The sequence below is a fragment of the Siphateles boraxobius genome, unplaced genomic scaffold, assembly GCF_051911475.1.
Source record: "Siphateles boraxobius isolate OS27281-9 unplaced genomic scaffold, OSU_SipBor_1 48, whole genome shotgun sequence".
Lineage (NCBI taxonomy): Eukaryota > Metazoa > Chordata > Actinopteri > Cypriniformes > Leuciscidae > Siphateles > Siphateles boraxobius.
Window position 1 is genome coordinate 7,704,509 of NW_027509119.1, and position 18,198 is coordinate 7,722,706.

Consider the following 18,198-nt stretch of genomic DNA (forward strand, 5'->3'; position numbering starts at 1 on the left):
TGACAATAGGAGGCGTATTGTACCAAAGAACAAAGGTCTACATAGTGACCATAATAGCGTGAGGCCCTTGCACCTAAATGCATATTTGGACACAAAGACGCACAAGGATATTTCACACCGTACCACTTCGTATCTCTCTTGGAGATCAACCATTATTGTGCTCTTTATATTAAAACAATACATACGAAAGCACAGAAAAAAAATCAATTGCAAAGTGTACGGATAATGTGTTGAGTACATTCTTTCATTTTCTAGCTGGAGATGAGCATAAATTATATTTAGAACGAGTTTTGCTTTAAGAACGTATTGACTGAGTTGACACAGTTACTGTACAAGGAATTGTGGGAAAACATACAGAAAATTAATCCACTTACCACCAGTCTAATAATCCTTTTTATCGTATCTGAATGGAAATACTGAATATTGTGAGACTGTAAAAAACAAAACAAAAAACAAGAAAAGAACATGCACACTATGACACATATTTTAGTGCAATACCTTTACGTGAGGCTAGATTTTCCAAGTAGCTTTGGGGCAAAGTGCTAATTACTGGCTCTTTTTAATAAGAGGGCACAGTCTTGCACACACATCCAGACACACCAACAGATTTATGGTGCCCCGTGGAGGCAGTAGAGAGGACCCCTGCCTCCAAAGGCCCACCACAGCCGAGTGAGATATAGTGAGGTATTGATCCCAGTGCCACTTCATTTCGCAATAACTATTACACAATATTCGCTTGCCCGCTCCTGGCCACTGATTTATACTGCCCTGTTATTTGCATTAGCAGTAAGTGTTTTTCTATACCGCTGCTATGGAAGGTCTTATCAACAGATGAAGAAACACACACACAATTCATCAATGCATGTTGTGTGCACATGCAAACTCAGGCGTACACCTTTCACTCGGTCTAACATGCATGTCTTCAGTTCAGGTCTGGAGCACAGTTACATTTTTAATCGCAAGGATCCAGTTATTATAGTTCACTAAAACTAAAACCATAAAAAAAAAACATTTCTGTTACTTGAAATGAAATAAACGTTAACTAAAATAAAATATTTAACTTTTTTTACAGTTAGCTGGCATGGAAACATTTAATTTAGCTTAACTTGGTGTACTAAACAACAAACAAAAACTGAAATCAAATAAAAACATTTAAAAGACAAAATATACAACAAAATGACTAAAATGAAAGCCATTTTAAAGGATTAGTTCACCCAAAAATGAAAATTCTATCATTGATTACTCACCCTCACCCTACGCAACTCCCACTTTAATGTTTCAAAAAGTTCATAAAGAGATCATAAAACTAATCCATATGAATCGAACGGTTCCGTCAACATTTTTTTTGAAGACACGAAACATATTAAATTTAGTCTTGTATTTAAATATTTACATTAATCAGCGAACATATACAGAAGCTCAACCGAACCAGCTTGACGCACGAGAACAAACCTCATTGGTTCTTGCTGAAGCTAAAACGTGATGCGTAACACGAAGATAAACCTCATTGGTTCTCGCACGTCAAGCGAACATGCATGAGCTTCCGTTAACCCCAACTGATGTGCAAGTGTTTGAATGTTTATGTGTAAATAAAAGCCTAAATTCAATCTGTTCATCATATAAAGCGATCCATTCTCTTCAGAAAATTTTGACTACACCACTCAAAAGAGGTAGTTGCGTTGCTGTAAACGGAGGGACGTAAAAATATCAGATTTCATCATAAAGATATTAATTTGTGTTCCGAAGATGAAAGTCTTCCGGGTTTGCAACGACATGAGGTGAGTAATTAATAACAGAACTATAATTTTTTGGGTGAACTATCCCTTTAAGATCACATGACCAGATGTATACAACTTATTTAATCTCAATAACTTCCCGTTATAGGACACTTTTGCTTGAAAATGAATCGTGGCTGACTGTGAAAAGCAACTTGGTTTTGCGTGATGTTGCATCCAGGCCACTAAGTGTCAGTATAAAGTCTAACATGACTGCCATATCAGCCAGCACAACATAAAGATTTAAATTAGACTGATTACGCTGGCTGTTGTAAAGTGCTCGATTCATCAGTAATCGGTCAGTAGTTTGTGATGCATGTAATCATTGGCTAGTGCCTGCAAGCAGCTCATAGTGCCAGGCCCAAGTCAGCAGACCACCTAGCGTCGAGGGTGCGTATATTCAAGCCGAATGCATGCCGAGCTAGGAAAAGGGAGGGGCGGGTAGGCGCCACGTGCCGAGCCGAAATTCTCATACACGTCCCCTCTGGAGGCGGCTGAGCTATGCCCGCCCGGCTTGCTCACTCCACCACATTAAACAAAAGCACTAAGCAGCCTTAATTGCTACTTGGCCGTTTTGCATCTGGAGGGTGTCAACTCGGCGGTGATATGTAAATTAGCAGCCCCGCCTCCTCCTTCCCCACCCACTGCCTGGGCATAATAAGCTCTTTATCTGCATACGGGGGCGGGCAAACGGGCAGGCTGGCTGCCAAGTTTGCAGGGCTGGTGAGTGTGGCAATGCGGAAAAAGACACTTGTTGCCATAACGCCAGCCTGTTATGCCAAGTAGAGCGGCACGCAGGCAGATGGCTGGAATCCGCTGGCAAGCAGACAGTCAGACGCTACCACTTTAATACCAGCAGGAGAGAAAAGGCACGTGGCGCTCTGGTCCAACCTGACACACATTCACTTCATTCATGAATAGAGTCCATTCATATGCACAGCCTAGGCTAATTTTATGCTAATGTGGCCATGGGGAGGAGGCAACAGAGTTAAGTGGGTGTTTGTATGTATCGAGAGTGTGCTGTTGGGTGGGTAAAAGGTCTGAGTTTGTCTACTAAATAAACACAGACTTAACCAGAGGTCACAGCAGAAGAGATTTATATATGCTATGGTTTAAAAAAAAAGAAAAGAAAAAAAAGTAGACCTTTTTATGAGACGTTTAATAGAGCTATAATGATTCTGTTTTATTAAAGAATATCATAAGTGACATCAATATAGATAAAAGATTGAGAGCAATTAAGGGCTTTTTCTGGCAGGCTTTCATATCTTCCTTTTTTTTTTTAATGGAGAGGAAATTAAATTTTGGGGCTATTGAAATTTTGTGACGAGATACAAAATGCATATTCATTTTCGATTAACTTTCAGAGGAACAACGCTTGGCAGTCATAGAAGTCATTCGGTAGAAAGATCTCAATATTAAATTAAATCTCACAGAGTTACTACATAAAAAAAAAATTAAAAAAACACTGAAAGACTCCCAACAACATCACCTTTATCACGTTCAGATTTACAGGGATTAAAGGTAAAGGGTGATGAGCTGAAATGCTGAGCTATTACTCCAGTGTGTGTGTGTGTGTGTGTGTGTGTGTGTGTGTGTGTGTGTGTGTGTATGCTGAGCTATTACTCCAGTGTGTGTGTGTGTGTGTGTGTGTGTGTGTGTGTGTGTGTGTGTGTGTGTGTGTGTGTGTGTGTGTGTGTGTGTGTGTGTGTGTGTGTGTGTCAGCACAGGGCATGCTAAAGTCACATCCCCTGGAGCTTTAAGTGTCCCCACGCTCACACCACTCCCATCAACATCTCGACTTAATGCATTTTCTATACCTGCCTGTGTCTCAGCTCTATGGACTCTCCAATGATTTAGAGGCAGCAACAAACCTGTCCCATTTTCAGACGGACATTATTGATAGACTGTCACTTCAGATTGTAGCTAACTACTAATGGTTATTTTATAGTGCATATGTCAAATCTGATGTGGAGTGTGTTTGTTTATTTATTTATTTTTCCTTATTCCATCCCTGATATTTCCAAGCTGGTGTAGCTAAGCTACTGTTCAGCTAATAAGTATCTAGCCTGACATGGTGCAGAGGTTGAATATATATATATATATATATATATATATATATATATATATATATATATATATATATATATATATATATATATATATAAATACATATATAAATACATACATATATATATATACATACATATATATACACATACATATATATATATATATATATATATATATATGCCATGTCTATATTAGCCATGTCTAATCGTAAGCTTAAGAATTGAATGTGTTTATTTCATGAGAATAAATGAATGCATAAAGTTACTCTTTTGTAGTCTATATTTATAACAAGAAAAAAATATATTTTTTAATCTTTTCTCCAAGTCATGCACCAGTGTTGTCATAGATTAACCCATGAGACAACATGAACAAAGTGCGGATCAGCATGTCTGTAGATCCAGGCATAAGTAGATGTTCCACTTATGCCTGGATCTTGAAGGACCCCAATTTTGTGGGTATTAATGACAGCACCTGCTCAGGGAGAGGCTTCAGTGTCAGTGGATCACTTCGTGTATCAATGTCTGGCTGGTTGCACGGCTTTTTGTTTCACCACTTGAACCATCAGAGTCGTTTGAAATCAATTTAACAATCGTTCCTGAGAATGATTTGAGTATGTAAATGTGGCCCGCCGGTGAAAAACAGGGTGAGCAGGCAAAGAGAGAAAGAGAGAAAGAAAGAGATGCAGAAGTGGCAGTGAGCATGTATTACTGCATTAAAGAGTCGAATCCTTTAATTCCACTCCCAGCAGGACACTGTGAAAGCAAGAAACAAAAGCAGCGAGAGGGACACGGACAGACAGAGACATAAAACATATAATTGCACTGATGAATAACCGTCATCAGAAGTAAAGAGAGAACAATGTGAAAAGGGGGGAGAGGGGGGGGGGGGTATACAATACATGCATTATATATTACATATTTCACTGGGGGGTTTTGTTGTTGTTGTTGTTGCAAATCATCATTTGCTATGGAGATATTTTCCCCTCAATAAGAGGAAATATTAACTGAACAGACACTGTAGTCAAGCAAATGCTAAACAGAAAAATACATTAAATTAAAAACATTACATGTTAAACCTTATCATTATTTAAATATATATTTTTTTAAATATTTGTCGTATATATATATATATATATATATATATATATATATATATTTTTTTTTTTTTAGCTTGATAAGCAGTGTTCTTTCCTGTGTTAATGTATTTCCCATTGAAGTACTGTAAGAAGTTGGGGTGGGATATAATCAATGGATGTATTTCCTTTTTTAATAGCCAACAGCCTTTTTTTTAAGTTTCCACCACACCCATGAGACATTATTTGCTACATGCCAGTCAGAAGTAGGTGTTCTTTTTTTTTTAGAGGTGGGATATTCTCACTCCGAGGAGCATTTGATTGGACAAAATGAGTGAGTGCAGGATGAGTCATCAATATTTTGGGTCTGTTTGTTTACATATGTGTATAATATATGTATGTTTCTACAAAAGTACACGTTTATATGATCTTCAAAACAGAGATGTTATTCAATCGTCAAGCATTCCTTCTCGAGAGTCGTGAGACAGCTAATGCAATAACACATTATTATTCAGATATAAATCTTTTAAAAATCATCGTAAAGTGCACTATGTTGTTTTATTTTATAACACCAGCTAAATTGTTGCAAATACAGTACATTGTGAATATTTGATATACCGGACAGTCCTCTCCTAAGTGCATAAACATACACAAAATAAAGCACAAGTGCCGAGAGAAAGACAAAAAAAAATCAGCAGATTTCAGACACAAGAGGTGAACACAAAAGCTCTGGAAAGATTCAATTAAGCATCATATCCACTGACCTCATTGCCATGGTTACCAAAAAGAAGAAAATATTAATTAAGTCTGCACTAAAGAAGAGAAAAAGATAGAGGCAAAAGACAGATGCAATGTTTTCAAGAGTAAGTGCAATTTAATAAGGTCCAAAACTGTAGTCTGTTGCGTCTGTCCTCTCGCTATGCCCCCTCAAACCTCCTGAACATGATCATCTTTATGTTGACATCGAACCCTGGCAGTTCAGTTGACCTTGAGGAGCAACGTCTCGTTCCTAATAATGCACTTTTCATTATGAAACGAAACATTCTGTTCTATGCCTAATGAATGCACAAAGAAAGAGGGAATAGAAAACGAGAGAAATGAGGCAGACACTCAATTTCCTTCATTCAGTACAGCACAGAGTAGGGGAGAATAAGCCGTATCAATTGTATTTACATTGTTCTCTAGAAAAGGAGAAATGAGATAAATGTAAAACTAATGCATCTGAACTAAAGTAGTTTGCTATCAACTAACATTTTAAGTGACAGAAACGCATTTTAGAGGTGTGGGTGTGTGTATGTATATAAATATATCAGTATATCTATCCATCTGATCATTATTTTTTATAAACCATCCACTTTAACATAAATTACAAAATAATTAGACACGGACACACAAAAAAAGGTGCCTTTCCGAATCACAGAGAGATGAATATAATTAGCCCGTTATAAACATGCAATCGCAAAAAAAATGATACCCTGTTTTAGGGGTTGACACATCTTACCCCATCCTCCCATACAACTTCTTGTCAATGACAAACCAACTTTCCTCTTCTTGTCAATACACAGAGATCCTTCTACAATAGTCTGTGCACGCTCAAAACTAAAGCTTCCAAAAGAACCTTTCAGTTCTGAAAAGAACCTTTTTGTTTTCTTAGAGTGAAGAACATTTCAATATTCTAAAGAACCCTTGTGCAACCAAAAGTTTAAGGTTCTCCACAGAACTATTAATGCCAATAAAGAGCCTTTATGTTTAAGAGTGAAGGTTCTTCCTTGAAGGGGTACACATCTATGTTTCTGATCCAGAAAAAGAAGGGAAAGGAGTGAGACAGTAAAACAAATTCCACATGCATATTGCTACAGACACTTAAACATTTTGACAATAATTTTCAATCATCCTGAGCCGTGGTGCACTGCTTTGGCGTGTTTGGCTGCACGGCGCTGAGGGGGGAAAGTTGAGCATTGTTCTGTTTGATGAAACTGTGGAGTGTTTGCTCGCTGTCTGCAGGGACTGTCTTGAAAACAAGCTATCTGAAAACTACCCCCGCTGTGCGAAATGTTAAATAAACAAAGGCACGGATAAACAAAATCCCTCCATTTTAATGTCACCGAGAAGAAAGACCATGTTTTAATGCTAAGATTGCTGCTGGAAGCGAAAGTGCTGCCGACGCAGTTTTATACGAAGTTTACACATCAGTGGGATCTGGATTATAATCACCTTTAATAATTATAAGGTTATGAGAAAGTAGAATGACAAAAAAGAGAAAATGGCGCATCATACAAAGCTTTCATTGAGTTTCATTGAGAAAGACACTTATCAGAGAAAAGATTTATTGCGACGAACTCTCAAAGAAAACTCACATGCGCCATTCAAGGAAAGTGTTTAAATATACTCTAGTGAAATGTTTTAGAGATTTCAAATATCTTCTGGAAAAAAAAAAGGAATAACCAGTTTTTTATAAAGCTGTGTGATGGTTGTTTAGCAGAAGGACGACTTCATTGCTAAGAGGGTGCTTTTTCATAGCTCAGGGGATTTGTAAGTTGTGTTTTATTTAAGCATCAACTTTTTGCTCAGATGTTTCTTCTAAAGTTCCTAAATTATGAGAAATAAAGATGTAAACAAATGAAACAATCGCTGACATGCAGTAAGAGTACAAAGAAATAATGTGAATGTGGATATCAGCTCGGATCATCTGTTTTTTAAAGAATTAGTTCTTATCGAAATCTTACAGACTTGGCAAATATGAGCACAGTTTGAGATTATTGAGATCTCTTCGCGAAACATGTGAAATCACCGAGGTATTTTACCTCAAAAAGAAATATCTGAGGAGCAAAAGATGAAAGAAATTTCATTTCGGTCTAGGGGAACAATTGAGATCTTAAAGAGATTTCATTTCTTTCCTATGGGAGAGGATAATGGGTCTTCAGTATGCAATATTTCAAAAAATATTTACAAAAGAAAAAAAAAAAAGGACAGAACATAGGTTACTAGGGAGCGATGGCTCAGGGGAGAGAAAGGCCTAAAATAACAAACAAAACAGCCCACTAACTAATTTGGTGAGGAGACCTAACGGTTCCACTTTATTTCTATAGTCCACTTTAGACATTCTACTAACTATGAGTAACTTTTCAATTAGTCAACTAACTCTCATTAGAGTATTAGTAGACTGTAGTTGACTGTTAGGTTATGGTTAGGCGTTAGGGTTCGGGTTAGTGAAATAAGTTGACTTGTAGTTGCCAAGTTACTTATAGTCAGTAGAATATATGTTGAGGGACCAACAAAATAAAGTGTTATCAGATATTAAGCAGACAGTCTACAAATACTCTAATGATAGTTAGTTGACATGTAGTTGCAAAATGACTTATAGTTGTTAGTAGAATGTCTAAAGTGGACTATCGAAATAAAGTGTTACTGTTATGACTAACCTAAGAACGGTTAAACAAAAAGAAATAAACAACATAAACTTCCCTCAAATCCCTTGCTATACAAAAACAGGGACAAAAACAGTATTAAAAGAAAAAGGCACTCACCCCCCTACAGCTTCCCTCACAACAGTAACTACTAAGGTTAACAAGAACACAATACCTTCTGCTTCATTTTTAGTTGAAGTGAGATCAAAATCACTTAACTCAGGTCACTGCTAAACTCAGTTAGCCACCGCTAACTCACACCTACTGTCTCTGAATGTCAGAAGCGAACATATTTCACAACAGAGTTCAATCTGGAGTAGAGGGAGAAGTGTGTCTCACTGCTGCAAACACTGGACAGCCCCATTATACTCTCCGTCTCAGACACAGTCACAACCGAGTTACAGGTGCTGATGAGAGAGAGATAGAGAGAGAGAGAGAGAGAGAGAGAGAGAGAGAGAGAGAGAGCAAGCAAACAAAAGCGCAGGGCGCTCAACCACGCCCACCCTTTCAGAAGTAATTAAACCAAAGAAGTTTAGAAGAAAATAATCATAATAATAATACATACATAAATGAATACGTCCTTGGACATAACACGCACTATAGGATGTCTAGCTCAATGATGTTTTATACAAATGTTGCTCTGTCATACTGACCTTTTTCCAGGTTCTTCCATCTCAGCTCTAACTTAAACTAAGCCAATATAACCACATGGTACAGTGTGTCATGCAGGTGAAATTTGAAATTTGCACTAGGAGTCAGAACCAGTCCGTTTGCTGCAGACTCCATGAAGAACCACGTGATCAGAAACAATTTAATTCCCCAGCATCAGCCATCTCCACCTGATATGCTCCTGCAAGGTCATTAAGCTCGCCCTTGAAGGTCATGTGATTAATGAGCGGCACAATCTCTGCGCAATAACGTGTATGAGCACGGCTCATATTCAATGGACGGCGGGGCCTGAGAGAATGAATAGCCAGAGACAATCAAGGTCCTCCGGAGCATCTTGACACTGCCCAAACACACAAACAAAGCATCACATGACCTAATTATTTTCAATTAGCTTAAATCTGCTTCTGTTTACACAATTAAAGATGGTCAAAGTCATATGAGAATGTTTAAGGATCATAGACTTAAATGGGAATCAAAACAGGTTCTGAATGCAGCATCAATATGTAAAAACCTAAATACATTTGACAGTATATTGCTTGTATTAACCCGTTTAGTGCACTTTGCAGTCCTTTTTGTCACTTTGTATAAAACAAAGAAGTCGGATTCATTTTAGCTCATCTTTTCTATCAGACAGTTCTTTGAAAAGAACTTATTGAAAAATGATGCACAGGCAAAATATTTTTGTTATATATTAATTTAGTTATATATATATTTGTCCAAAAGTGTAGCTTAAAAATGAACGAATTTAAATGAGTACGCCTAATTTAGTTTCTAACTTTATTATCACAGTTTTACATATAAGCTACATATTACAGATCCTTCCGTCACACAGTTTAATTGATGCTGACAGTGTGGAATCACGCAGACTTCACAGCGCATCATAAACACTGATTACTCACGTCAATGCCTATCAATGGAGCCCAGATCAACTGATTGATTCAGTCACAGGCTCTAATATTGGGTAAAAACATGCATAGCTTTGATGAATATGGCACAGTTACAATATTAAATGTTTTGTTACTAAATTGAACAAAATTAGTTGTTTCTCGATAAATAAATGTGTCTCAGCCTTCTCAACATCAACACAAAACCTTTATCTTTAGCATAAGCATTAATATTACTAAAATTGCCAATATTACAATCATTTATTTTTCTTTCACAGTTTTTGACAGTTCTGAGGACAAGAATGGAGAAACTTTAACATGAGCAAAAGAAAACAAAAAAGTCATCTTTTGATTTTCGTAAAAAAAAGTTTGTTAGGCTTAATGTCAAAATGGTTCCCCTGGATCCTACTTATAGGAACCCACTGGCCTACAAGAATTCCTGGTTGGGAATCACTTTCAGAAACCACAATACAAGAAAATGGGTATAAGGCAAAAACAAACATAACATTGGTGAATGGACAAAGATGATGCAATGCATCTTAAAAGAGAACGTTCATGAAAAATCCGTAAGGGACACAGAGCAAATGCTTATTTCACACTTACTTAAGAGAAATATGTGAATGGGGGGAGAGAGAGAAAAAAATAAGAGAAAAAAGGAGCGTTAGAGGAATAAACTCATCTCTGAGGTTGAGTGCAATAATGGTTCCGCTCTTCAGCCACCTCAAACCCACTGCATCAGGAAGTGAAGAAATAAAAGCACATCCTTCTCACACACACTCCACGAACATGCCCACCATGTCGCAATCTCACCTTCAATTTAGTGTGAAAGAAACCACCGGTGTTGTCCTTCTAAAGATGCAGATGTATCAAAAATTTAGCCCTGACTAATTCCTGAAAACTGTTTCCAGCAAGTTTCCATTTTTTACTTTAGTATAGATGAAAATATTGTCAAATTTTTGTCTCCCTCTCTTTCTCTGAAATGTTAGAGCTTCAGAACGCCTCTTGACCCCACGTTGCTGAGAAGCTCATGAACACATCAAACAGACTGACCATATTTAACAATCAGATCATGTGAAACAAGTGCATTTTTAATAACAAATACTATATTATAAACTTTTTTTTTTAATCTGTCATATTTAAATGACATCACATAAAAAAAACACACACACAAACGTTTGTTTCACTATATTAGTGAGGACATTGCATAGACTTCCATTGATTTTATATCAGGTAAATTATATTTTCTATGGCCTAACACTAACCCTAAACCTACTTATCTCATTTTACATTTTCTAAAACCATAATTTAAATTGATTTATAAGTGGTTTTCCTCAACGTAGGGAATACCTGAGCCACACACACGTCTAGTTAACTATCTTTGTGGGGACTCTCCATAGACATGATGGTTTTTATACTGTACAAACTGTGTATTCTGTCCCCTTACACCCTAAACCTACCCATGACAGACAACTTTCTGCATTTTCAAAAAAAACCTCATTCTTTATGATTTATAAGCTTGTTTCCTCATGGGAACCTCAATTTAGGTGACACCAGTCCCCATGAGTCTGTGCATTCAGTCCCCACCGGGATAGAAACACACACACACACACACACACACACACACACACACACACACACACACACACACACACACACACACACACACACACACACACACACACACACACACACACACACACACACACACACACACACACACTGAGAGAGTTATATATTGTAGACATGATATGCTGATAAAATATAATTTTAAACAATATGGTCACTATTAAATTTTAATAAAGAGAAATAGCCATTTTAAAATATCAGAAGTGTAAGACAAACAGCTTAAATGACATTTTTCAGTTTACTTTATTCCATATTTAATGATCATATTATTGTTATATTCGGACTAATTACAATTAGCCAAAATTAGACTCTTTTAAGATAGATAGATAGATAGATAGATAGATAGATAGATAGATAGATAGATAGATAGATAGATAGATAGATAGATAGATAGATGGATAGATGGATAGATGGATAGATAGATAGATGGATAGATGGATAGATGGATAGATAGATAGATAGATAGATAGATGGATAGATGGATAGATAGATAGATAGATAGATGGATAGATAGATAGATAGATGGATAGATGGAATTAAATTGATTTATAGAGGAAAAAAGACAAAAGGCACTTTAAAATGGTGACATGTTCAGTGTGTTCAGGCTTTCTTGGAGCATGATCATGATGTGTGTAATACGTGCAGGGGCGGAGAGAGTGAAAGAGGAAGTGAGGCCATGCTGAGAGAGGGAAATGGGCTAGAGGACATTTCACGCTCATAGTGGCCAGTGAATTGGAATGACTGCAGCGCGGCATGATTTGAAGGTCAGGAGATAGTGGATTATATTCCAGAGGTATAGAGAGAAGAGGCGGATGACGGGGAGGGGGATGGAGGAATAAACACACTCTCCTCCCCACCTGCGTTCGGTCTTTCTTTCTATTTCTTTCTTTCTATTTCTTTCTTTCTTTTCCCATTATTTCTTTGTCTCCCCCCCCCCCCCCTTGTCTTTTTTCCCCGATTACAGGACAGAAAGCCAGAATGAAAACACCAAGGCACCAAACCGACAGCCATTAGTCTCACACATCACGTCCCATGCGCACACACACACACACACACGACACGCTGAGAAATCTCATTTTAGTCTTCTCTGACGTACTACCTCCCCGTACTGGCCACTAACATCTACCCCCAGCCCAAAAGAGAGAGAGAGAGGCAGAAAAAGAAAATGTGTTTTACACAAACAATAACAGCGCTATCAGGCAGAGCGCAGCATTCCGAGAGCGTGATTTAATAAAAACAGAGCGGGATTGAATTATCATATTTTAACTGGATGTGTGTTTCAGTTAGAATGCGTGATTTAGGCCTACAAATGATCCGAACGCTTTTGCGAGGTGCAAGACAGCCCTCTCTCTTCCTCTCGGTGCTTCTCAAAAATGGAAAAGAGGCGGTCGAGGGGGAAGACAAAGAAGGTAAACTAATAAGCCTTTTGGATATCAGTGACATAGAAAATAAACCGAGATGGCTGGAAAGCCAAAGCTCTTGTTTGATCTGGCTGCACGTACAGTATGAGTGTATCACAGAAGCCCAGACACGAGAGTTTGATGAGGATTATCCACATGACTGCAGTAATCAGATGGAATGAGATGCGAGATGACCATATGTATTTGCCCCAGACGGTGCGATCGCTCCTCAGACCCTCTGAGGGATTTTACACATTCGACTAACATGGAACAGAACAGAACAGCACGGAGGAACAACAACAACAACAACAAGGAAGCACAACAAACGCTGTGACGGGGATGTCAGGAGAAGACGTGCAAATCAAGCAAACTTGTGTAATTAAATTAATTCCAGACGCACGCCAACTTGTTTTTTTTTTTTTTTGTATCTGCCTTGGGCGTTCTGCGTCTCTGTCGTAATGATGTCCTAACACAAAACAAACAGCAGGCGGAACATGAAAGTGCTCTTTTTTCTTGCACCTATCTAACTCTGGCATTCCGGTTCTTCAGTTCAGGATTCTTAGGATTAAAGATTATTTTATTTGTTTGTGCACTGGTGTAAATTAAATTCAGGAGGCCACTTTTAGCAGACGTCACAAAGGGGTTGAGAGGATTCTAGATTGTTGTGCCTGTGCTGACGCATGTAAACATGCACATCAAAAAACAAGCAACCAATCCACGGCTCCTGGATGCTCTGTCAACATGAACTGAGATGTCTTATAGGCAGAGAACAGGTGTCAATCATCTCGTGCAGCCAATAGGCTCGTTTCCTGCGAACGCAGCACGCTGGACTCACACGCACCTAAGATAAAGAATTTGAAATGGACACCAAAATCATGCCTGGAGTTTAATATTCCTTAATTCACGACACATTCTTTTTAATACTGTAGATCAGTGTCATTAGTAGGCTATTGCACCGATTTCATTCTAATCAACTGAAATATTGCGAAATCCTTTAAAAAGCCAGCAGGTCAGATAAGCACATCTCCAACCAGAACATCCACATGTCCTCGGGGCAGCACACAGCAGACAAGAGAAATGAACATGTTTCACATGCACAGTTCAGACACCGCCTGTAAACACAAGCTCCGATTCAAACCTATTCCTAATAAATAAATGCAACTAATGATATCCTCACAAAAATACCAAAAAATGCAATCAAGGATTTTTAATATAATATTTGACGTTTTAATTTGCTTTTCTTCCTTTAAAAAAAAAGGAGAATTAAATTGAATTTGTTCTACAAAAGAGAAAAACGAGTAGGTCATTAGTATGGTTTACATGAAGGATAATTATAAATTGGTTATACATCCTCAAGCAATTACAATTAGATTAATTTATGTTAATATCATTTATTTTAATGTATTAGTTTATATTAAATTACATTAGCATGTTACAATATACAGCAAATTAATATTTGAGGTAAATTAACACAATCAAGAATCATATTAATTTAGACAGAACTTAAAATGGTAACACTTTACAATATGGTCTCATTCGTTAACATTAGTTAATACATTATTATGAGCAATACATTTGTAACAGTATTTATTAATCTTTGGTCAAATCCAGCTGTTAATTGTTTGTTCATGTTAGTACACAATGCATTAACTAATGTTAACAAATAATACATTTGATTTGAATAATGTATTAATAAAATGTTGAAATTAGCAAAACCTTATTGTAAAGTGTTACCTTTATAATCTGTGTTAAATAAATATTATCACCAAATATGGTTAATAATTCAAATATTATATGTAGACATTCACATATACAAATCAACCAATTTGTGTTGTAAATTTACACTGAATTGCCAGAACTTGTGCCATGTAGATGTAGTAAAAAGCCAATAATATCTCTGCCGCCATGATGGTCACCGTCACCGTCACTTTACCACAACCACCACAACTACAGACTGAAATGACACACACAGTGACAGTAACTAATATAAACCATGTGAATGTGATGCTTAAACTGAACACATTTTACATTAGCGGGTCAATCTTCAGTTCACAGTTCAATAGGGTCAGCATACGAAGCGTGTGTGGAGCATCTCCGGCCTCTCCCAGACGATAAGACGGGAAAGAGGCCGGCCACGCTGTTCTCGTCCATATGAATGACTGTCTGTGTTAAGCCCCAAAAGCTGTCAATAATCCTGGATTTGAGGTGCAGAGCCGAATTTTGGTCATGTTATCAGAGCCGAGACGAAAACCTCCATATTTACTAGCACAGCTGCACATCAGCTAACTGGCTAAATCAAGGCCGTGTCCTGGGAACACTATACAATGCTACTATTTAATCGAAATATTACAGTGTATGTCAAATTTTTTACAAAATGTAAAAGTATTTTCTGGATAACACTACAATGCAAGTAAAGTTTCCTAATAGAAAGAAGGATATTTGCTCAAATTCTGTACAAATACGCAATATTTTGTGGTGTGATTATTACAAAAGCCTATAATGACATTTGAATGCACATTATGATTAGAAATACGTGGTATAGTATAATATAGGTAATATAAATCGAATCACATGGAAAAAAAAATGTACAGTATATATTGCATGTATATTACACAACAAAATACTATGTAATAGTTATACAGTGTTGTGATGCAACCCTCATCTCTTACTTTCTCTCTCTCTCCTGACACAAGCAGGCCAAGCTATTGATACAGCCACACACTCCAACCAATATAGAGACCTGGACCACCGAACATACACACATGCACTTAAATCATGCAGTCATACACTCTTGTCAGCAGACATGGCAAGAAATGGGAACATACGTAAACACAAAACCAATCAGGGCCCTAAAATAGCATTGAAAATGACACACGTACACACGATCTTTGATCAAAATCAAAAGCTGAAGCGTACGAACACACAGATAGCAATGACTACTGTATTTATATAGAGATGCATTAGTGCAGGGCTTTAGGAAGTGCTAGCCTACGTATGTATGCAAGTGTGTGTTCATTCTGATGAATCTGCCTGTAGAGTTAGAGACCTGAAGTAAGAATTTATCATCTTAAAACAGCGAGATGAGGACGCACACACACTTGCACACACTCGACTGGAGGAAAATCAGAGCTCGCCGGCAGCAACTCAAGCTACACACAAAAACACATGCTGTGAAATCCAAATCATGCTCTACTCTTGCTGTTAAAACTCAGCCACTGTTTCATTGTGTGTGTGTGCGCGCGCGCGCGCGTGTGTGTGTGTGTGTGTGTGTGTGTGTGTGTGTGTGTGTGTGTGTGTGTGTGTGTGTGTGTGTGTGTGTGTGTGTGTGTGTGTGTGTGTGTGTGTGTGTGTGTGCGCAAGCACTTGTCCTCTGAGTATCTCCGTGCAGAGTATTCAGTCTTGAGGAGAGCGGATGCAGCACAGCACACCGTGTGGTTTGGAAGCAGAATTATTTCCTTTTTACATCTCACATATGTAGCATATGTCTGCAATTTTTCAATACAGCTGGTGTAAACATTTAGAATAAATAAGATGAAATAGAAAAACCCAACTTCATAACGCTTCTGCAAATCACCTGATGCTTAACAACATATTAATATAGACTAACTTTTACACATTTGCTCTAGCGTTTAGCGTGAGGTGAACGGGAAGTCGCGCAAGGGTGTATCTCGTCGTGCTGTGTGTTAATATGTGTGTGTGAGCATTCAGTCCTCCAGCCAGACTAGGTGCTGCTTATTTCTCCATCACAGCTCAAATGGGCTCCCGCGCTGAAATAAATCACTGTCGCCAGAGAAATGCAGCGACAGCCATGATAGATGGCTGAAATGTGTGTGTTGATGTCTTTAGTGTTGCCGACAATTTGGTAAATCTCGCCTATTCCATTGCATGTGGGGTGTGAGGCATCTGAATGTTGACACGAACTATGAGAAGAGGCCCATAGAGTAACAACAGCATGACACAAGTCAATTTGAACTTTGTCCAGTCAAAAAATCAGGTGTTTGAATGTACAAGTTACAATTACTAATGAATAATATGATAAAGGTGAACATTTACAAATCAAAAACATTCATAAGGCTGTAGTTGACAGTGAGTGAAATCCATGTTCAAGGGGGAAAGTGTTTTCTTTTCCTGTAAAAAAGGCCTGGTGTGTGTATGTACAAGTTGCAATTACTAAATAATAAAAAATAGTTTACAAAAACGTTCATAAGATTGTAGTTGACGTTGAGCTGGAATCCATGTTCAAGGGTGAAAGTGTGTTTCTCATGACGGAGGGTTTCAGCCATGTGCGTTCGGGTCATGAGTGCAGTGACCCCCGTGTGTTATGTCAACGCTACGTACGTAAGTCCTTCGTACGGCACGGCTGTCCACACGCAGACGCATCACTATGACTCAAATGGTGACTTAAAATATTTTCCTGAACCCCCCCCCCCTCCTCCCAAATCTTTGTATCTGACCACTAAGCCAGCCCCCCAGTGCCTAAATATAGACCCTGACACCCCCCTCACACACTAACAGAGACACAACACTCCGTTTCTGACTCAATCAGATCTATAACGCTACAAACGCGAGACATTTTTGTCTTTCGCACACATAAAACCTGCGACATGGCACCTGTGAATTTGCAGACACTTATAATGGCAGTTGGCCTGCTCCTGAATCCAAAGCCCCCCCAACAAGCCAACGCTCGCACCTGGCAGGATCAAACAAGCGTGCACTCCCCACAAACTCTCTTACAATCAATACTTTCAGCCAACACCACGCAGCAGTCCCAGCTCCATCACACACACACATACAGAGAGAGAGAGTGGAACAGCACTCCAAAGAGCAGAAAGCAGTGTACTGACCTTTCTGTCTCTCTTTTTTTGCCTCCTTCCTTTCTTTCTTGCCCTCCTTGACGTCCAATCCACACTTGTCTTCTGGCTGCTGGTGCTGGGGCTACAGTAGTAGAGGAACGGTAGTGTGTGAGTGAGAGAGAGTGAGTGATCCTGCTCAACCTGACTAGAGCGGGCGCATTAGTGTGATTTCACACCCAGGCTGCAGCCCTGCCTACTGTCCTGATGGGGTTCCTGAATGTGCTGCTTATTTAGAGAGCCGGCGTGCTGTACCTGGGCTTGCAGGCAGGCTGCTTAAAGCAAGAGCCAACATCTAGAGTGCATAATACCCCCACTCTCTCCCTCTCTCCGTGTCTCTCTCTCTCTCTCTCTCTCTCTCTCTCTCTCTTTCCCTCCCGCACACACACACACACACACACAAACACTAGTGCGCTCTCCTAGTCGCTGGCTGGCTGGAGAGGTA

At 38.5% G+C, this 18,198-nt stretch overlaps 1 protein-coding gene across 1 annotated transcript in view; it reads right to left on the reverse strand.

Annotated features, from left to right (window-relative positions):
• zfhx3b (zinc finger homeobox 3b) overlaps positions 1 to 17,820 on the reverse strand; it is a 240,994-nt gene extending 223,174 nt beyond the window's left edge. The window contains exon 1 of the mRNA XM_077201829.1: positions 17,748 to 17,820. The gene's annotated coding sequence lies outside the window, so the exon portion shown is untranslated. The remainder of the gene's footprint in view (positions 1 to 17,747) is intronic.
• Between the last annotated feature and the right edge of the window lie 378 nt (positions 17,821 to 18,198).